Source organism: Geotrypetes seraphini, chromosome 4 (genome assembly GCF_902459505.1).
Source record: "Geotrypetes seraphini chromosome 4, aGeoSer1.1, whole genome shotgun sequence".
NCBI classification, from domain to species: Eukaryota; Metazoa; Chordata; class Amphibia; order Gymnophiona; family Dermophiidae; genus Geotrypetes; species Geotrypetes seraphini.
In genome coordinates, this window is record NC_047087.1 from 110,301,912 (window position 1) to 110,319,209 (window position 17,298).

The 17,298-nt window shown below is 48.1% G+C and overlaps 1 protein-coding gene across 11 annotated transcripts in view; it reads right to left on the reverse strand.

The window, feature by feature from the left end:
* Window positions 1–17,298, reverse strand: part of LOC117358755 (galactosylgalactosylxylosylprotein 3-beta-glucuronosyltransferase 1-like) — a 97,133-nt gene that overhangs the window by 58,809 nt on the left and 21,026 nt on the right. Inside the window, exon 2 of one of the 11 annotated variants that reach the window (XR_004539079.1) lies at window positions 1,272–1,351. The exons of 9 other annotated variants lie outside the window; for them this stretch is intronic. The gene's annotated coding sequence lies outside the window, so the exon portion shown is untranslated. Of the gene's footprint in view, window positions 1–1,271; window positions 1,352–16,829; window positions 16,851–17,298 lie in introns of those variants that run through there. One more of the 11 variants, XR_004539081.1, reaches the window with a different exon arrangement.

Genomic DNA, 17,298 nt, shown 5'->3' on the forward strand with positions numbered 1-17,298 from the left:
TACCCTTTCCCTCTATCTGCTAAAATTTCCACCTCTTCTTTTCAATCTCTCTCTAACTGTCCTTTCTCCTGTCTCTGCAATCCTCTGAGTTCCTTTCCTGCTCTGATTTTTTTCCCTGTCTCTTCTCTGCTTCTTCCATCTCTCTCTGACTTTTAAACTCTCTTGCTATGACTTTCTCCTGTTTGTAATCTTCTGAGTCTCTATCCAATCCTGATTGTTTTTCTGTCTGTTCACAGCTATGATTTCCACCCCTTTCCTCTACCAACTCTCTGACTCTTAAACTTTCTTTCTCTCTTGGTGTGACTTCTTTTCCTTCTAGTTCTTTGATTCCCACTCCTGCTCTAACTTTTTCTTCTGTCTCTTCTCAGCTACAAGGGTGGTTTGAAAAGTGTGGTAAAAAAGCAAGTTAAACAACGTAGTCTCCATTGAGGCTATACACTCGCGCTGCTCCCGACGCTCATAGGAACTCTATGAGCGTCAGGAGCAGTGCGGGCCATTCAGTGCGGCTCACCACGCTACAAACTGCTAGCGCAGTTTGATAGAAGAGACCCTTAGACCAGTTTTTTGTAAACTATTTTTCCTACGGTATGAAAAAACTGGAAACTCGCTGGTCTAAGTATATAGCCCTCGATGGAGACTATGTTGTTTAACTTGCTTTTTTAACCAAACTTTTCAAACCACCCAGGTACATTAGATAGATTGTGAGCCCACCGGGACAGATAGGGAAAAATACTTGAGTACCCGATTGTAAAACCGCTTAGATAACCTTGATATGCGGTATATAAAAACCTAATAAACTTGAAACCCTTGTATTTTCCACCTCTCTTCTGCTCGGTATTCCTCATATCCCGACTCATCCTTTTGCCGTCTCAATCCATCTTCTCTCTCTTCCCTCCAGACGCAGGTGCGCAGTCACTCTGCCTTTTTCATGGACTCCTGCACTTTCCCTTTTACTCTCTCTTCTTCCTGCCTTTCACCCTCCCTGTTTCTGTGAGCAGCACTGTCCCTGATCACAGACCAATAATGATATTAGCTGGATGATTGATAGATGCCTTCAATATGGTGCTAGTAACCCTCTCAAGCAACTTTAAAATTGCATCTATCTGCTTTTTAATTTCCCCCATCCATCTTTCTCTTCTTCCCTTAATACCATCTCCCTTTAGGAGCTCCTCTTTGCTGTTAAAACAATGGCAATATTGTTGCTTTATGGTAATAAAACAGGAGCATTTGCTGATGTGGGTTGTGCATGGTTCACAGCGCTGAATACACACACTTCCTTTACAAAGGCCTTTAGCAGTAGAATTCTTCCTCCGCTCCTGACAAGATGTGTTCTTTGAAAAACGCTACCGGGCTGTAACACAAAGGCAAGACAAATGAAAAGGATACATATTTAGGATTACAAATGGAAAACAACAGACGGGAGCACTCCCAAAGCATGTATTTTTGGAAACCCAGCATGGTCCGCTCATGGTCTCTCCATTTCATTTTGTTCACTCCCACACTGAGTGGGCTGGCTGTGGTTAAGGAAAAAAGAAGAATGTTTTCCAAAGACAATGGGAATTCATATGTAGTAACAGTGCCTCCACACCAAAAGTGTTACAGTACATGTAGATTTGGGGACGATATTGCTCTAGGAGTGTCTCTCAAACTGTGTGTCAATGCATAGTGGTGTACCCCAAAGAGATTCTGGGTGTGCCACGATAGATTCCAGAATTTTACTTTATTTTAAAAATTCCCTTCATAAGTATACACTAGAATAGATGACATGTACGTCACGTACACAAGAGTCTGTCAATGTTGTGAGCATCTGTGTATGTAAGGATACAACCGCACAGACAAGCATCATTCTTTTGCCATGATTGGTCCTTGAAAACTAATGACAAGTAATTTTAGTTTTATTTTTTATTCAGTAGTTATCCTAACTTGAGCAACAAAGCAATTAAGGCTTTGTTACCATTTGAATCTTCTTATCTTTGCAAACTTGCACCCCCCCCCCCCCACACACACACTTTTACTAAACTGCAATAGTCGTTATTAGCATAGGGAGCCGCGCTGAATGCTCTAAACTGCTTCAGATGCTCACAGAGTTCCTATGAGCGTAGGGAGCAGCGCGGAGCATTCAGTGTGGCTCCCTGCACTAATAACCGCTATCGCAGTTTAGTAAAAGGGGGGTTGGATTTTCAGCTCTGACAGAAATTTAAAAAAAAAGAGAGAGAACTGCATATGGTGGATGATGAAATGCGTGTTTGCTTGTCAACTATCGAGCTGCATTTTGAGTTAATTTGCACTCACAAACGAGCGCAGCCATTGCATTGATCAGCAATTCTATTCTATAGCTTTACCATTGTTACAATTACCCATACATTGCTTAAAGAATATTAAATAAATAACTCTCAAATTTAATTTTTTTGTTGGTTTCACAATTTTATAATTTCAATTATAATGTGCCGTGAGAAATATTTGCTCCATTTCGTGTGCCAGACCTTAAAAAGGTTTGAGACACTGCTCTAGGAGATGGTCTGAGAATGAGTGTACCTTTCAAAAAGAATTCAAATATACATACAAAAAAAAGGATGACGTAATGCTCCACATAAATTCAAATCTAAATGATGTGGAATATTTTACAACATCAAAAACATGGGGCCCTTTGACTAAAGTGCATTATCCCCCTCTTTTACAAAGCCATGCTAGCATTTTTAACGCCGTCCATGGCGGTAAAAGCTTGGACACTCATAGGAATTTTGAGTGTTGGAGCTGTTACCGTGGCAGCCGGCGCTAAAAACTCTAGCACGGCTTTGTAAAAGAGGGGGTATGTTTTGTAGTTACTGCAGCTCAGTGCAGAAAATTAATGCAAATCAACATGGTAACTCAAGGGGGCATTTTCAGCATTTTCTACTGTAGATTGTGCATGAAGATTTTCATTAGCGTGTGGTACTAAGGTTGTAATAAACATGGAGGCACTTTTTGCCTATCATTTAGAGGGTGGTAACTGGCCCTGTGCATTACTCATTTACCAGAATGCAGTAAGTGCAGCACTATAACTGCTGTTCACTCTCTACGCCTAATCTTTGCCCGTGCCCTGCATAGTTCCGCAGTCTAAAAACAAAGACCCAAATTCTATAAACAGCGCCTGAAGTTTGGCACCTAGCTCAGCGTGCTTAGCCGATCTAGTCACCTAACAATTCTTTAATTTGGCTTATGGTAATTGGTTCCATTCATTGAAAAGCCCCGATCAGCTGAGTGGCAAGGGAAGCCCCGAAGCCACTAATCATCAGCTTTAAGGAATTCTGCTGGCTCTGTATCAAGATGAGCCGGCAGGAGGGAGTGCAGCAGCTAGGAAGGGGAAAAAATGGATGCAGCTGATAGGGATGGGGAGGGAAGGAGTTGTGCAAGTACTAGGCACAGTACTTCCTCCTTTTACCAGGACTGCTCTGCAAAAATAGCATACATATAATTTGCATGCTATTGTAAAGAGCATCACCTGATTTAAAAAAAAAAAAAAATTATACCAACGCTGAATTTAATACCATGTTGTCGGAGCTTTGAGTATCAGGGCCAAAGTGTGCTGGGTAGAGTAGGGGATGCAAGAGTCCTGAAGCTTTTTGAATTTGTCACATGATTTAGTACTGTCATCATATTTGCTTGTAGAGTCCAAGAACTCTCCTAGCTTTGCTCCTTTTTCTTAAAGTATATGGTAGTGGCAAAAGTAAAACTTTGCCCTCGTGTTGGATTCAGCTGCAAGCAGGAAAAGCATGACAGGCTGAAAAAAATGAGTGCTGCAAGCAGCATCTAATCCATAGTTCAAAGACCCTTGCCTTTTTATGATTCTATGGCACAAAGCTTCATGGAAGGAGCACATTCCCCTGCCAGACACATATTGGTTTTACCAGATGACTCAGAAGTCCCACTTAATACAACTTTTTGTGGCCAGATCCTAGATTTGTATACGTCTTTTAGATTGCCAGTTTCACTTTATAATTGAATAACAGTTCAGTATTTTAAAATGTTATCTTCATGTATCTCAGTTAACTCAATATCCAGTTCACAGTATTTGCTATATAAAACCTCTTTAATGATATGCTGGTTTCATTAACGAAATATTGAAGTTGGTAGTAAAGAATTGTTTATAAGATTAAAAAAAAAAAAAAAAAGCACCATTAAATAAAAAAACAACCAACTGAAAAACATCTGCCTTCCGATCTCTGAATCGCGTCTGTCCCTATCCCAGCATCCCTGGCACCAGCAGTGATTCATTTTTGCTGCCAGCACCGGCCTCCCAACCTTGTCTCTGCCACATACTGCCCTCACTGATGTCTCTTCCTGTTTTCTATCTAGTGGGAGGTGGCAGAGAGAAGCCTGAGGGGCTGGCGCTAGCAGCAAAAATGAATTTCCACTGGCAACGGCGACACCTGTAAAGTACTCCAGGGAGGGGCAGGGTTCAGAAGGAGAGAGGAATCTCTCCAGTTTTTAAGGATAGGTTGCATATTTGTCGAAGTGGCTCAGCTATTTCGTTCCTTAGTTCCTTGAGTACCCTTGGGTGAATGCCTTCCGGACCTGGCGATTTGTCGCTCTTTAGCCTGTCTATCTGCCTGAGGACATCCACCATGCTCACCTCTAGTTGGACCAGATTTTCATCCTGATCTCCTTTTACGATCTCCTCGGGTTCCGGAATGTTGGTTGTGTCCTCCCTCGTGAAAACTGACGTGAAGAACTCATTTAACCTGTCAGCTATCTCCTTTTCCTCTTTTACCACTCCCTTTCTGTCTCCATCATCCAAGGGTCCCACTTCCTCCCTTGCTGGTTGTTTCCCCTTAACATACCTGAAGAATGATTTGAAGTTTGTCGCTTCCCCCGCCAGTCTCTCTTCATATTCTCTTTTTGCAGAGGAGAGAGGTAGAGAATGACACGGGGACAAATTTTTCCCCATCCTCGCAGGAACTCAGTTTTCCAGGCCCGGCCTCGCAAGTTTTGTCGCTGTCCCTGTTCCTGTCCCATTCCTGTAAGCTCTGTCTTAACCGCACAAGCCTCAAACACTTATGATTTTAAAGTGTTTTGAGGCTTGTGCAGATGAGGACAGAGCTTGCAGGAATGGGGCAGGGACAGGAAAAGAACTCTCCGGGACAGGATGGGAAAATGAGTTCCCGCGGGGATGGGGAAAAATTTGTCTCTGTGTCCTTCTCTAGGGAGAGGAGAGAGATGCTGGATAGGTGTAAATAAACCTGTATTTTATTTCATATCGCCAGGGGGAAAGTGTGGAAGGGCCTATCCAAGTTAACTGCAGGCCCATCCAAAATATTGGGTCTGCCTATGCTACTGCTGCTCACTGTGGTGCACAGGTTTAACATCCAAAGGTAATAAAGAGTCATATACAACAACCACTAAGGTGTTTACCATTACATTGTCTTTAATACCCCTGAGCAATGTTTTCTCTAAGCTGCACACCTTTTATCAGGAGGCCACATAGTCATTCAACCCCACTGGGTAGCCGATACTGACAACCCCCCCTCTCTTGGCCCCAAAGTAGCAGTGGCAGCCGGTCCTGACAAACCCCTCTCCCTCCCTTACTGAAGAAGTTGCAGCAGCCGGTGAATAGAAGCGACGTAAACAGGCTGCTTCCAGCCAGCCCCAACAGGGTCTTTCTTCTGCCATGTCACTCCTGCCTCGGGCCCTGAGGAAGGGAGGGGGTTTTCAGGACCAGCTCTGCTGTTTGGGGGCTGGAGGGAGGGAGGGAGGAAAGGAGGGGTGTTGTTAGGAATGGCTGCCTGCTGCTACAGTAGGTGGTTGTTGTTTTTTTTTTTACAGTAATTCTCAATCAACCAGAAAGCAGTTATCCTGCATCCACCAATCCCCATGGGTGCTGGATAGCTGAGAGTCTACTGTAATGGGAGCAATTTCTACACCCCTCCCAAAAAATTCTTAAAACCACATCTAAGCGCGAAAAACCATCAGGGCATCTTCAAATTAGTCTTATCTCTTCCACATCTTCAGAATCACTCATTAGCACCTTGGTCATCACTCCCAATCTCGAAGGCCACCAACGATGGCCAAGATGGAGAAGGGCAGAAATACAATTTGTATAAAGAGAAAGAGGGGGGAGAGGGATCAAAAACAAAAGGAAAGGGAACAAAACAGAAATAGTCTAGAATAATGTAAAATAAGTTAAAATGATTAAAAAATGGCAAGGAACAGATTTCCATTACCATCCTTAGAAGGACTATTATACACCGAATGAGTCTTTAAAAAGAAAGGCCTTCAAGTTACTTTTAAATTTATCAAGAAATGTATTTTCTCTTATATAATTTGGTGCTGAATTCCAGATGTTAGGGACCGTAACAGAAAAGATGCTTTTATGCATAGTGTTAATGTATCTTAAAGAGGGGATGGATAGCAAGTTTTGATTAGATGAACCTAATGTACAATGGTAGGTATGGGGGATAAGTAGCCTGTTAATAAAATCAGGTTGGCCGGAAGTTTTGGTCTTGTAAACTCATAGTCACGCCATTGTATGCAAACGTTTCTCACGCATATCCATTAAGGAAATTCTGAAAAGCTAACCTGTTAACAGCTCTCAAGGACTGGTAACGAATACCACTATTTGAACAGTGCTGACACAACCTACCAAAAACCAAGAACTAACAGCTTTTATTCTGTGTACCTAGGAGGCTTGCAAAAAAATGGGAAGGGTAATAACAAAATCAGTTTTACAGATCAAATTGTTTGACATATGTACATTTTTCTGAGAGGGAAGTGTCAAAACTGGTACCAGCATGCCTGACAGGTTACAGATCCAGTGCCAAATTTACAGGACAGGTTCAGGGACTGTGACACCCTGAGCCAACTTTTGCATTGGTGCCCCCCCCCCCACTCCAAACCATGCATTATCCCAGGACAAGCAGGCATGATATTCTCACATGTGGGTGACGTCATCTACGGAGCCCCGGCGCGGACAGCTTTTCAAGCAAACTTGCTAGAAGTTTCAAGTTTGCACACTGCACCACGCATGTGCGTGCCTTCTGCCCACTAGAGGGCGCATCCCACCTCGTGGTCCTCAGTTCAAATTTTTCCGCGGAGCAAGAAAGCCCTGTGGATCTGAGCTCCAGTGTTTTTGCCTTCTAGCTGCCGCGTTTAGTTTGTTTATTGATCGGATTAATCGCGGTGCTGCTTTATTTTTCGTCCGTTTTACAAAAAAAAAAAAAAAAAAAAAAAAAATAATAATAATTGTTTTTCGTTGGGCTCCGGGGGCTCCCGGAAGCCTGAGCCGGGGAACGTCGGTCGTTCCCGGCCTTCTTCTTTTTCTCGTCGATGTCCCGTCCTGTTACGGGATTCAAGAAATGCAGCCGGTGTGAGAGACTACTCTCCATCACCGACCCTCACCGGTGGTGCATTGTCTGCCTTGGGCCCGAACATCCAACAGCCTCGTGTGATCGCTGTGCTACCTTCCAGAACAGGGCCCTCCGTCGCCGTAAGGCCAGAATGGCGGAATTGTTCGCCGTCGACGCGCCGCCCAAGGCCTCGACGTCGGCCTCGGCTTCGGCCCCGGCCTTGACCTCGGCCTCGGCGTCCTCGGGGGCCTCGGCGTCGCCTCGGCCCTCATCTTCGAAGCCGTCGTCATCGAAGCCAACTTCGGGTAAGTCCTCTGTTCCATCCCCTTCAGCAAAGAAGCCATCCTCGAGTCAGGCCAAAGCGGGTGGGTCGACCCCGACCCCGCATCGGACCTCGACTCCGCACACCCCGAGGGAATACTCGAGACCGAGGTCGCCCTCCAGGGAGTGTGCCCCGGACTCGGAACTCCCCACCTTCGTGGGGATTCCGGCCTTCCAGGATCTCCTTCGAGCCTTGATCTCATCGGAGCTGTCGGGAGCCCTGGAAGTGCTGCAGCGTGCTGCGGGCCCGGCGGCGTCGACCTCGGCCGGGGCGCCCCCGGCCTCGGAGGCCCCGGTCTCAGCTCCCTCGACCTCGGGAGCCCCGGCCTCGGCGACCTCGGTCTCGGGTATTGCGGCCCCGTCCACCTCGGCCTCGGCCCCGCCCCGGACCTCGACCTCGGGGGAGCCTCCTGAGCGCAGTGTCCGCCCAAAAGAAAAGTTCCGCAGAGTGCGCCGACTTTCCTCCTCGGCTTCGGGATCTTCCCCGGACGCCTCGCCCTCGAGGCGACCTCGGACGAGGCGCCGATCGAGGAAGCCTAAGCGACCCCGAGGCTCGCCTCGGCGCGATCGTTCCTCGTCGTTCGGGGGCGAGGCGCTGCAGGTGTCGGAGTTGCGCCTCGATAATCCGAGGCTCCTCCGCTCACCCCGGGGAAAGTCTTCCCGTGCCGCCTCGCCGAGGAAACGGGAGAGGACCCCACGGACCCCGGGATCCTCCCCCAGGGACTCCCCTAGGAGGATGATTTCACCCTCCCCCTCGAGGGCCGTGGAGAGAGGATCCTGGGATTCAGGATCGGTTAGGAATCCTCAGTATTCCCATGAGGCCTCCCCCCGCTCCTCGGCGGGACGGTCGAGAACCCCGTCCCCCCAGGCTAGGCCGTCCTCCTTCTCATCTTTTGTCCAGGACATGGCCCAAGCCCTGGGGATTGACCTGATGGTAGGTTCCAAATATTCCAAGGAATTTCTAGAGGAACAGGACCTTCCCACTCCCCCTAGAGAGGTACCTAGACTCCCTCTCAACAGTGTCCTCCTGCAGACCTGGCTGAAGAACTTGTCGAGCCCTCTTACAGGCACGTCTGTCCCGTCAAAAATGGAATCAAAGTATAGGACGATTCCCCCGAAAGGGTTTGATAAGGCGCAGCTCTCCCACCAGTCCCTCCTGGTGGAATCTGCCCTTAAAAAATCACAGCCCTCACGGGTTTCTGCGGCGGTTCCACCCGGCAGGGAGGGGCGGACCCTGGACAAGTTTGGCCGTCGCCTCTATTCAAACACTCTGATGGCCACCAGAGTTCTAAATTACTCCTTCACCTTTTCCTCCTACTTGCGTGGGATGGTGAAGGACCTTCCTCAATATCGGAACTCGTTACCGGACTCCCAAAGAGCAGGATTCGATAAGTTTATGTCCAACCTGTCTCAATTGCGGTTGTACCTATTCCATTCAGTGTACGACACCTTTGAGCTGGTTTCGAGGGTGTCGGCCCTCGCAGTGGCCATGCGCCGCTTGGCCTGGCTTCGCACCCTCGACATGGACCCAAACCTGCAGGAACGTCTTGCAGACCTGCCCTGTGTGGGGTCCGAGTTATTTGACGAGTCTTTGGAGGCGGCGACCAAGCGGTTGTCGGAACAGGAACGCTCTTTAGCATCCCTGGTCCGCCCCAAACCTAGGCCCCCGCCGCAGAAACCTTTCCGGCCTCCGCCGCGCCGGTACCCCCAGAAGTCGACCCCGTCTTTCTCAAGACCGCCTCCGAGACGTCCGTCTCAACGAGGCAGAGGGGGACAAACCCAAGCCCCGGCGCAGGGCCCTTCTAAGCCCGCGCCTTCCTTTTGACGGGCTGAGCGGACGGGGCGGGTTCCCCTCCGCACCTTCACCAGAACCCCTTCCCATCGGGGGGCGTCTTCGGTCCTTCCGGAAGGCATGGACCGCGATTACCTCAGACGCTTGGGTGCTCCGGATCGTCTCCGAAGGCTACTCGCTCAATTTTGTGTCCTCGCCACCGGACAGTCCCCCAAATTTAGCCTTGTGCAACCGGTCGCAACTACCGACCCTTCTGACCGAAGCCAAAGCTCTCCTGAAGCTTCGGGCGGTCGAGCCGGTCCCCAAGGACCAGTGGGGGACGGGATTTTACTCCCGTTACTTTTTGGTCCCAAAAAAGACCGGGGACATGCGCCCCATACTCGACCTCAGGAAGCTCAACAAATGCCTGGCCAGGGAGAAATTTCGAATGCTATCTCTCCCGGTCTTGTATCCTCTTTTGGAGGAAGGGGACTGGATGTGCTCCCTCGACTTGAAGGAAGCATATACCCATGTCCCGGTGCACCCCACCTGCCGAAAATTCTTACGATTCCAGGTGGGAGACCTACACCTCCAGTACAGAGTCCTGCCCTTCGGCCTGGCCGCGTCCCCACGAGTATTCACGAAGTGCATGGTAGTAGTGGCGGCAGCCCTGAGGTCTCGCGGGCTCCATGTGTTCCCTTACCTGGACGACTGGCTCATCAAAGCCCCGACCAGGGAGGAGGTTATCTCAGCGACCCGACAGTCTATTGCCTTCCTGCAAACCCTCGGATTCGAGATAAACTTTCCAAAGTCTCAGTTGAGGCCGGCTCAGTCTCTTCAATTCATAGGTGCGGTGCTGGACACGGTGCGCCTGCGCTCCTACCTTCCGACCCAACGGTTGGAAGTCTTGGTACGGATGAGCCGCCAGGTCTCTCAACTACCAAGGGTGTCGGCCAAGCGCATGATGATGCTGCTCGGCCATATGGCCTCGACGGTACACGTCACGCCATTTGCGAGGCTGCATCTGAGGATCCCTCAGTATACACTCGCATCACAATGGCGCCAGGAGTGCGATCCGGAGTCGCGCCTCATTTCGGTGACTCCGCTTTTGCGGAAATCGCTAAGTTGGTGGACAGACTCTTCAAATCTGTCCACGGGACTAATGTTTCGCACTCCCCCATTTCGCAAGGTTCTGACCACGGACTCCTCGGACTACGCGTGGGGAGCCCACCTCGACGGTCTTCGCACACAGGGCCTGTGGTCGGCAGAGGACCGTCGCTGTCACATCAACGTGCTAGAGCTTCGGGCCATCTTCCTAGCACTTCGAGCCTTCGTTCACGTAGTACAGGACCAGGTGGTCCTCGTCCGCACGGACAACCAAGTAGCAATGTACTATGTGAACAAACAGGGGGGAACGGGGTCGTGGCCCCTCTGCTCCGAGGCCCTTCGCCTCTGGGAGTGGGCGGCCTCCCGGAACATCTTCCTCCGGGCGGTCTACATCCAGGGGGAACTGAATTGTCTGGCGGACAAACTCAGTCGACTCCTGCAACCCCACGAGTGGACTCTACACTCAGCAGTTCTGCACGAGGTCTTCGCTCGCTGGGGAACGCCACAGGTAGATCTGTTCGCCTCTCCGGAGACACACAAACTACCACTGTATTGCTCTCGGATGTACTCGCGGGATCGTCTGGAGGCGGATGCCTTCCTTCTCGATTGGGACGGGAAGTTCCTCTATGCATTCCCTCCTTTCCCTCTGATCATGCGAACGTTGGTACATCTCAGATCGTCCACGGCCACGATGATTCTCATAGCTCCTCGGTGGCCGCGTCAGAACTGGTTCTCCCTACTGCTCCAACTCAGCGCCAGGGAACCCCTTCTTCTGCCTGTCTGTCCTTCTCTGCTATCTCAGAATCAAGGATCCATGTTACATCCCAATCTGCAGTCATTGCACCTGACAGCTTGGTTTCTTGTTCCCTGACCCCTCCGGACCTGTCTCAATCAGTGAGGGAAGTGCTGGAAGCCTCCCGCAAGATCTCGACGAGGCTTTGCTATTCGCAGAAATGGACCAGGTTTTCCACCTGGTGCTCATCTTTCCTCCTGGACCCGGTATCGGCCCCGGTACCCTCGGTTCTGGACTACTTATTCCATTTGTCGCGCTCTGGCCTGAAAACCACTTCGGTGCGTGTCCATCTTAGTGCGATTTCCGCCTTCCACCAACACCTGGATGGACGCCCTCTGTCTCTCCATCCCTTGGTGACACGCTTCATGAAAGGATTACTCAGGGTTTGTCCCCCGCTCAAACCTCCCCCAGTCGTATGGAATTTGAATGTGGTTTTAGCTCAACTGATGAAACCACCCTTTGAGCCACTCAACAAGTCCCTCTTGAAATTTCTGACTTGGAAGGTGGTGTTTCTGATTGCCCTCACCTCCGCTAGGCGGATTGGGGAACTACAAGCCTTGGTTGCGGACCCACCCTTCACCGTATTCCATCATGACAAGGTGGTCCTCCGCACCCATCCTAAGTTCGTCCCGAAGGTTGTTTCTGATTTCCACCTCAATCAGTCCATTGTCCTTCCTGTGTTCTTCCCTAAGCCCCACTCCCATCCTGGCGAGACGGCGCTTCACACGCTTGACTGTAAGAGGGCGTTGGCATTTTACCTTCAACGCACCAAGTCCCATCGGAAGGTCCCGCAATTATTCTTGTCCTTCGATCCCAATCGATTAGGGCACCCAGTTTCCAAGCGCACTCTGTCTAACTGGTTGGCGGCGTGCATTTCCCTTTGCTATACTCAGGCTGGCCTTCCTCCCCCGGGTCGAGTCACGGGGCACAAGGTCCGAGCAATGGCAGCTTCGATAGCCTTCCTCCGTTCCACCCCGATGGAAGACATATGTAAGGCTGCCACTTGGTCTTCGGTTCATACATTCACCTCTCACTACTGTCTGGACACTCTGTCCAGGAATGACGGCCGGTTTGGCCAGTCAGTTTTACAAAATCTGTTTTCTTAAATTTGCCATCCTCCCACCTGCCCTTTTTGGTTTGGCTTGGAGGTCACCCACATGTGAGAATATCATGCCTGCTTGTCCTGGGATAAAGCACAGTTACTTACCGTAACAGGTGTTATCCAGGGACAGCAGGCATATATTCTCACAACCCGCCCACCTCCCCGGGGATGGCTTCTAAGCTAGTTATGGAACTGAGGACCACGAGGTGGGATGCGCCCTCTAGTGGGCAGAAGGCACGCACATGCGTGGTGCAGTGTGCAAACTTGAAACTTCTAGCAAGTTTGCTTGAAAAGCTGTCCGCGCCGGGGCTCCGTAGATGACGTCACCCACATGTGAGAATATATGCCTGCTGTCCCTGGATAACACCTGTTACGGTAAGTAACTGTGCTGTCTGGTATCTTTCTCCTCCTCCCCTACTTGTGATTTAGTATCTCCCCCTCGCTAACAAATCTACCCCTCCTGCTGGGCCAGGTGAGGCACTGGCTCAGGGCACTGATGATAGAAGGTGCCAAAATCCCAAACTTCTATCCCTCTAGAAGTTTGGCGGTATACTGGACTGGTATTTTGGCACACTTTCATCACCATGCATGCTCTGAGGCTTTCCATACGTGGCCCCAAGCTCCAGAAAGTAGAGGAGATGAGGTTGTGTAGGAGCAGGGCTATGGGTGGGATGAGGAAGGGCTGGGCGAAATGGGGCAAGGCCATGTGTCCTTTTTTTCTGTACAAAATATGGTAACCCTATTTTGAGGATTCCATTGGGCATCCAGGCAACTTTTTTTATTTTTCTTCTTTTGTCCAGGTGCAGCGAGAGCAAAAAGAAATACCCGTGGGGCTGCTCTGCTAAGTCACGTGCTAAAGGCTGTGCCGGTCCTCTACTGTTCTGTCTTTGTGAATTCCAAGCCTCATTCTGGTGCTCCAATAATCTCTCCTAGTGGTTTCAAGCCTCACTTCCAGTGCTTCAAAAGCCTCGCTCGGTGGTTCCAAGCTCCATTCTCACGTTTACCACCCACTTCTTTTTGTAGCAAGTTTCAGAGCAGTTTGTGGCGATTGCTCTTTGATTAGGTAATCAATTTTTATTGTTAATTGTTTTGTCAACCCTGTCTCCAGAATCTGTTCTGTGTTCCCCTCCCCACATTCTCCACACAGTTTCTTCCCCTTGCCTTGCATCCATTCCTTCTCTATGCTGCATGAGCTCCCAGCTTTTCTTCAGCATTTACTTACTGTAATAAAAATCCCCCCTTCTTCCCCTATCAAAATAATTTAAACTACTCATAATCTGAGTATAAAGTAATTAAGATAAAAAGGCCTCAAACAGTTGTCTCTGCCACTAAATAAAACAGGGGTCACCATGGCAGTTATTTTATTATCCTTGCTACCCCCCCCCCCCCCATGTAGTATTTAAATGTTTTCCTGAGGGTAGATTAGGAGCCAGAGCTAGTATAGAGTATTGGATGTCCTAAATAAATCTTCAGCTGTAAACCTGAAAAATAGGGCCGGGGGGGGGGGGGGTGTCAAGGTTTACATCTGAAGATTTGTTTAGGACAGTGGTCTCAAATTCAAACCCTTTGCAGGGCCACATTTTGGATTTGTAGGTACTTGGAGGGCCTCAGAAAAAAAAATAGTTAATGTCTTATTAAAGAAATGACAATTTTGCATGAGGTAAAACACTTTATAGTTTATAAATCTTTCCTTTTGGCTAAGAGCTACTTTTACAAAGGCACGCTAGGGCCTTAACGTGCGGAATAGTGCACGCTAAAATGCTGCGTGCGCTAGCCGCTACCGCCTCTTTTTGAGCCGGCAGTAGATTTTTGGCTAGCATGCACAATAGCACGCTAATCCAGTGCGTGCGGTAAAACCCGTAGCGCACCTTTGTAAAAGGAGTCCTTTTTAATTCTTTATTCATTTTCAAATTTACAATAAGTGTAACAATATATCCAAACAAATTAACAATAAATATAACACTTAATAATCATCAATTGGACATATAATATGCTCTTATCTCCCACCCTTCCCTATCATATAATCAATACTTTATACAATATATAACAATAAATTTACCCTCACAATCAAACTAAGTCCAGGGTAGGGTAGAGCCAATCAGCATCTTAGACCCCTCCCAGTGCATCCCAGGATGCACCGAGAGGGGGGGAAGGGACACCATTTTGAGAGTATCCTGTTTTCAACAGTGACTAACCCAGGTCCCAAGTGCCTAGCAAGATCCCAAGTTGTAAAACAGATTTGATGCTGCTTATCCTAGGAATAAGCAGTGAATTTCTCCAAGCCATCTCAATAATGGCCTATGGACTTCTCTTTTAGGAAATTATCCAAACCTCGCTAAGCTAACTGATTTCATCTCATTATCTGGCAACAAATTCCACAGTTTAATTACATATTGTGTGAAGAATACAAACCCTTGATCTTAGATGTTCTTTTTCCCACCTAGAAGCCCAATGCAAAATCAAGCTTCGCATCTGGTAGGCCAGAGACAGGCAAATCTGTCTTTGGGCAGTTTTAATTTACAAATCTGGTGGGCCCCCTCCCTGACTAGCAGCTAATTGATTGATTTTTATCTGGTCCCAAAGATCCTTTCTACTGTTAATCAGGAAGATCTAATTCCATTTATCTCATCCGCACTGGGTGTGATAAGGTATTCAGAATATGCCTGCCTGCATCCTGCCTTCAGCATTAAAAGGTAATGACCTATTAGACTGAAACAGCACTTTGAATGGGGAATGAGGCTCAGCTCCATGCCAGACACATGGTTTGAGACAGAGAATAGGGAGAGAGAGAGTGTATGTGCATGACTGTCTGTGTGTGGGTTTGTTTTTTTTAAACACTAATAATGCTAAATTCCAGGTGCAACAAAACGGCTTTTTGTTTGAATGTACCCAAGCTGTACCCTTACCATCCCACAGTAGCGTCCCCACCCATGGCATCCTGCATCTGTAGGGCTGGTTCAAGAGACTGTGATACCCTGAGACAAGTTTTGTATCAGCATCTCCTCCAGTGATCCAGGATCTTCCCCTCCCCCCCTATCTGAAATCCCTCATCCCCTGCTGGAGATAAAGGGTACCCAAATCCAAAATCTCTCCCTTTCCTCCTCCCCCATCTGCAGGGGTAAGGGAAGAGAGAAAGAGATACCAGACTGGGATTTTGGTGCCCTTTAATCACTGGTGCCCTGTGCCTGGTCTACAAGTTGAGCCAGGCCTGAGCATCTCTCTCCTTCCCTCTACCTCAGTCCTCCCCTATAGTGTCCTACATTTCTCTCCTTCCCTACCTCCCTCACCTCCTCTACAGCATCTCCCTTTCCCTCTCTCCCCCTCAAGGTCTCTAGTCTCTTCTTCCCTCCTCCACCATGGTCTCCAGCCTCTCTTTCCTTCCCTCCCTCACCCCATCTTCAGCATCTCTCTCCTTCCCAATGCTGAAAGAACTAATTCTTATAACCGATTTTTAAAATAACTTTTTATGTCTGATCTTCAAGGCCTTTAAAGAGAATCAGGCTCATATTCAGACCATGGGAAATCGCCGGCAATTTCCCATGGTTCACTGCAATACCAAAAATTCAATGTCAGCACCGTATCTAGCCACCAGCACTGAATTTCTGCTCAATTTTTGGCCAGCTGGGACCTAGCCAGCTACACTAATATTTCAGTGGTTAGTCAGCCAAGTCTCAACAGCCAAAGAAATATCACCTCTTTAGGCGATTGTCCTTGACCACCGAACTTAGCCAGAGAGCCACTGAATATTGGAAGTGACTGGCTATGTCAGCAGATAGATGACTATGTGCTATTTAGAAGGCCGGGAGCTGTTCTCAGCCATCTAAATAACACTGAATATTGGGCCCCATGGGTAAGAGTACTTAAAGAAAATGGATCTCCCTTATACGCTTTCAAGGCTACTAAGGTCCTCTCATGGAATATTCCCAATCACAATCTCTACAAAGGAAAGTATGCAATGTGACACCCAATGAGCATTCTTCAGCATAGCCCCCATACTCTGGAATGCACTCCCAGAAAAGCTTCATCTAATGCAAGACTACTTCTACTTCAGGAAGTAAGTGAAAGCTTAGCTCTTCTCCTCAAGTCTTTGATGAAGGATGCAACTAACATAAGTTACATATACAAGCCGGAACATCAGCTGCACTTAGGGCTGCATCAGAACTTAGGGCTCCTTTTACGAAAGCGCGCTAGCGGGTTTAACGCGTGCGACTTTTCATCACGCGCTAACTCCCTCGCTAGCCGAAAAACTACCGCCTGCTCAAGAGGAGGCGGTAGCGGCTAGCGCAGCCGGCGTTTTAGCGCATGCTATTACGCGCGTTAAACCGCTAACGCGCCTTCATAAAAGGAGCCCTTAATCACCCACTCCCACTCTAGCTGGCATTGTTTTGTGCAGTTTTTCTTTAAATTTCTCACCCTAGTAGGATCTAGTAGGACATCAGGCTGCCCAGTGGTATAAATTGATTTCTGGATTTTTGAATATCTGGAGCATCGAGATACAACAGTATATTTCTTTGTCTCGTTGGCCACGAATTTGGACTTGGAGATTGAAATGTACAGCATCAGCATCTATGAGACAAACATGGTTATTTTTGTTACATAGGATTTTCTGGACCCCACTTCGGTTAAATAAAATAGATAGTTCTAAGTCTAATAGGACTTTGGATCATCTGTTATATTTTGGAAGTCAATCGGGGGACAAATAAATCTAGTTCTGGATTCAAATGTTCCACTATCATATGAAGCTATAATTTGTGGAACTATACATGTTACATTACATTACATTACATTAGTGATTTTTATTCCGCTTGTACCTTGCGGTTCAAAGCGGATTACATAAGAAGAGAACTGGACATTTCCAGGATGGTACATGACAATAGAGAAT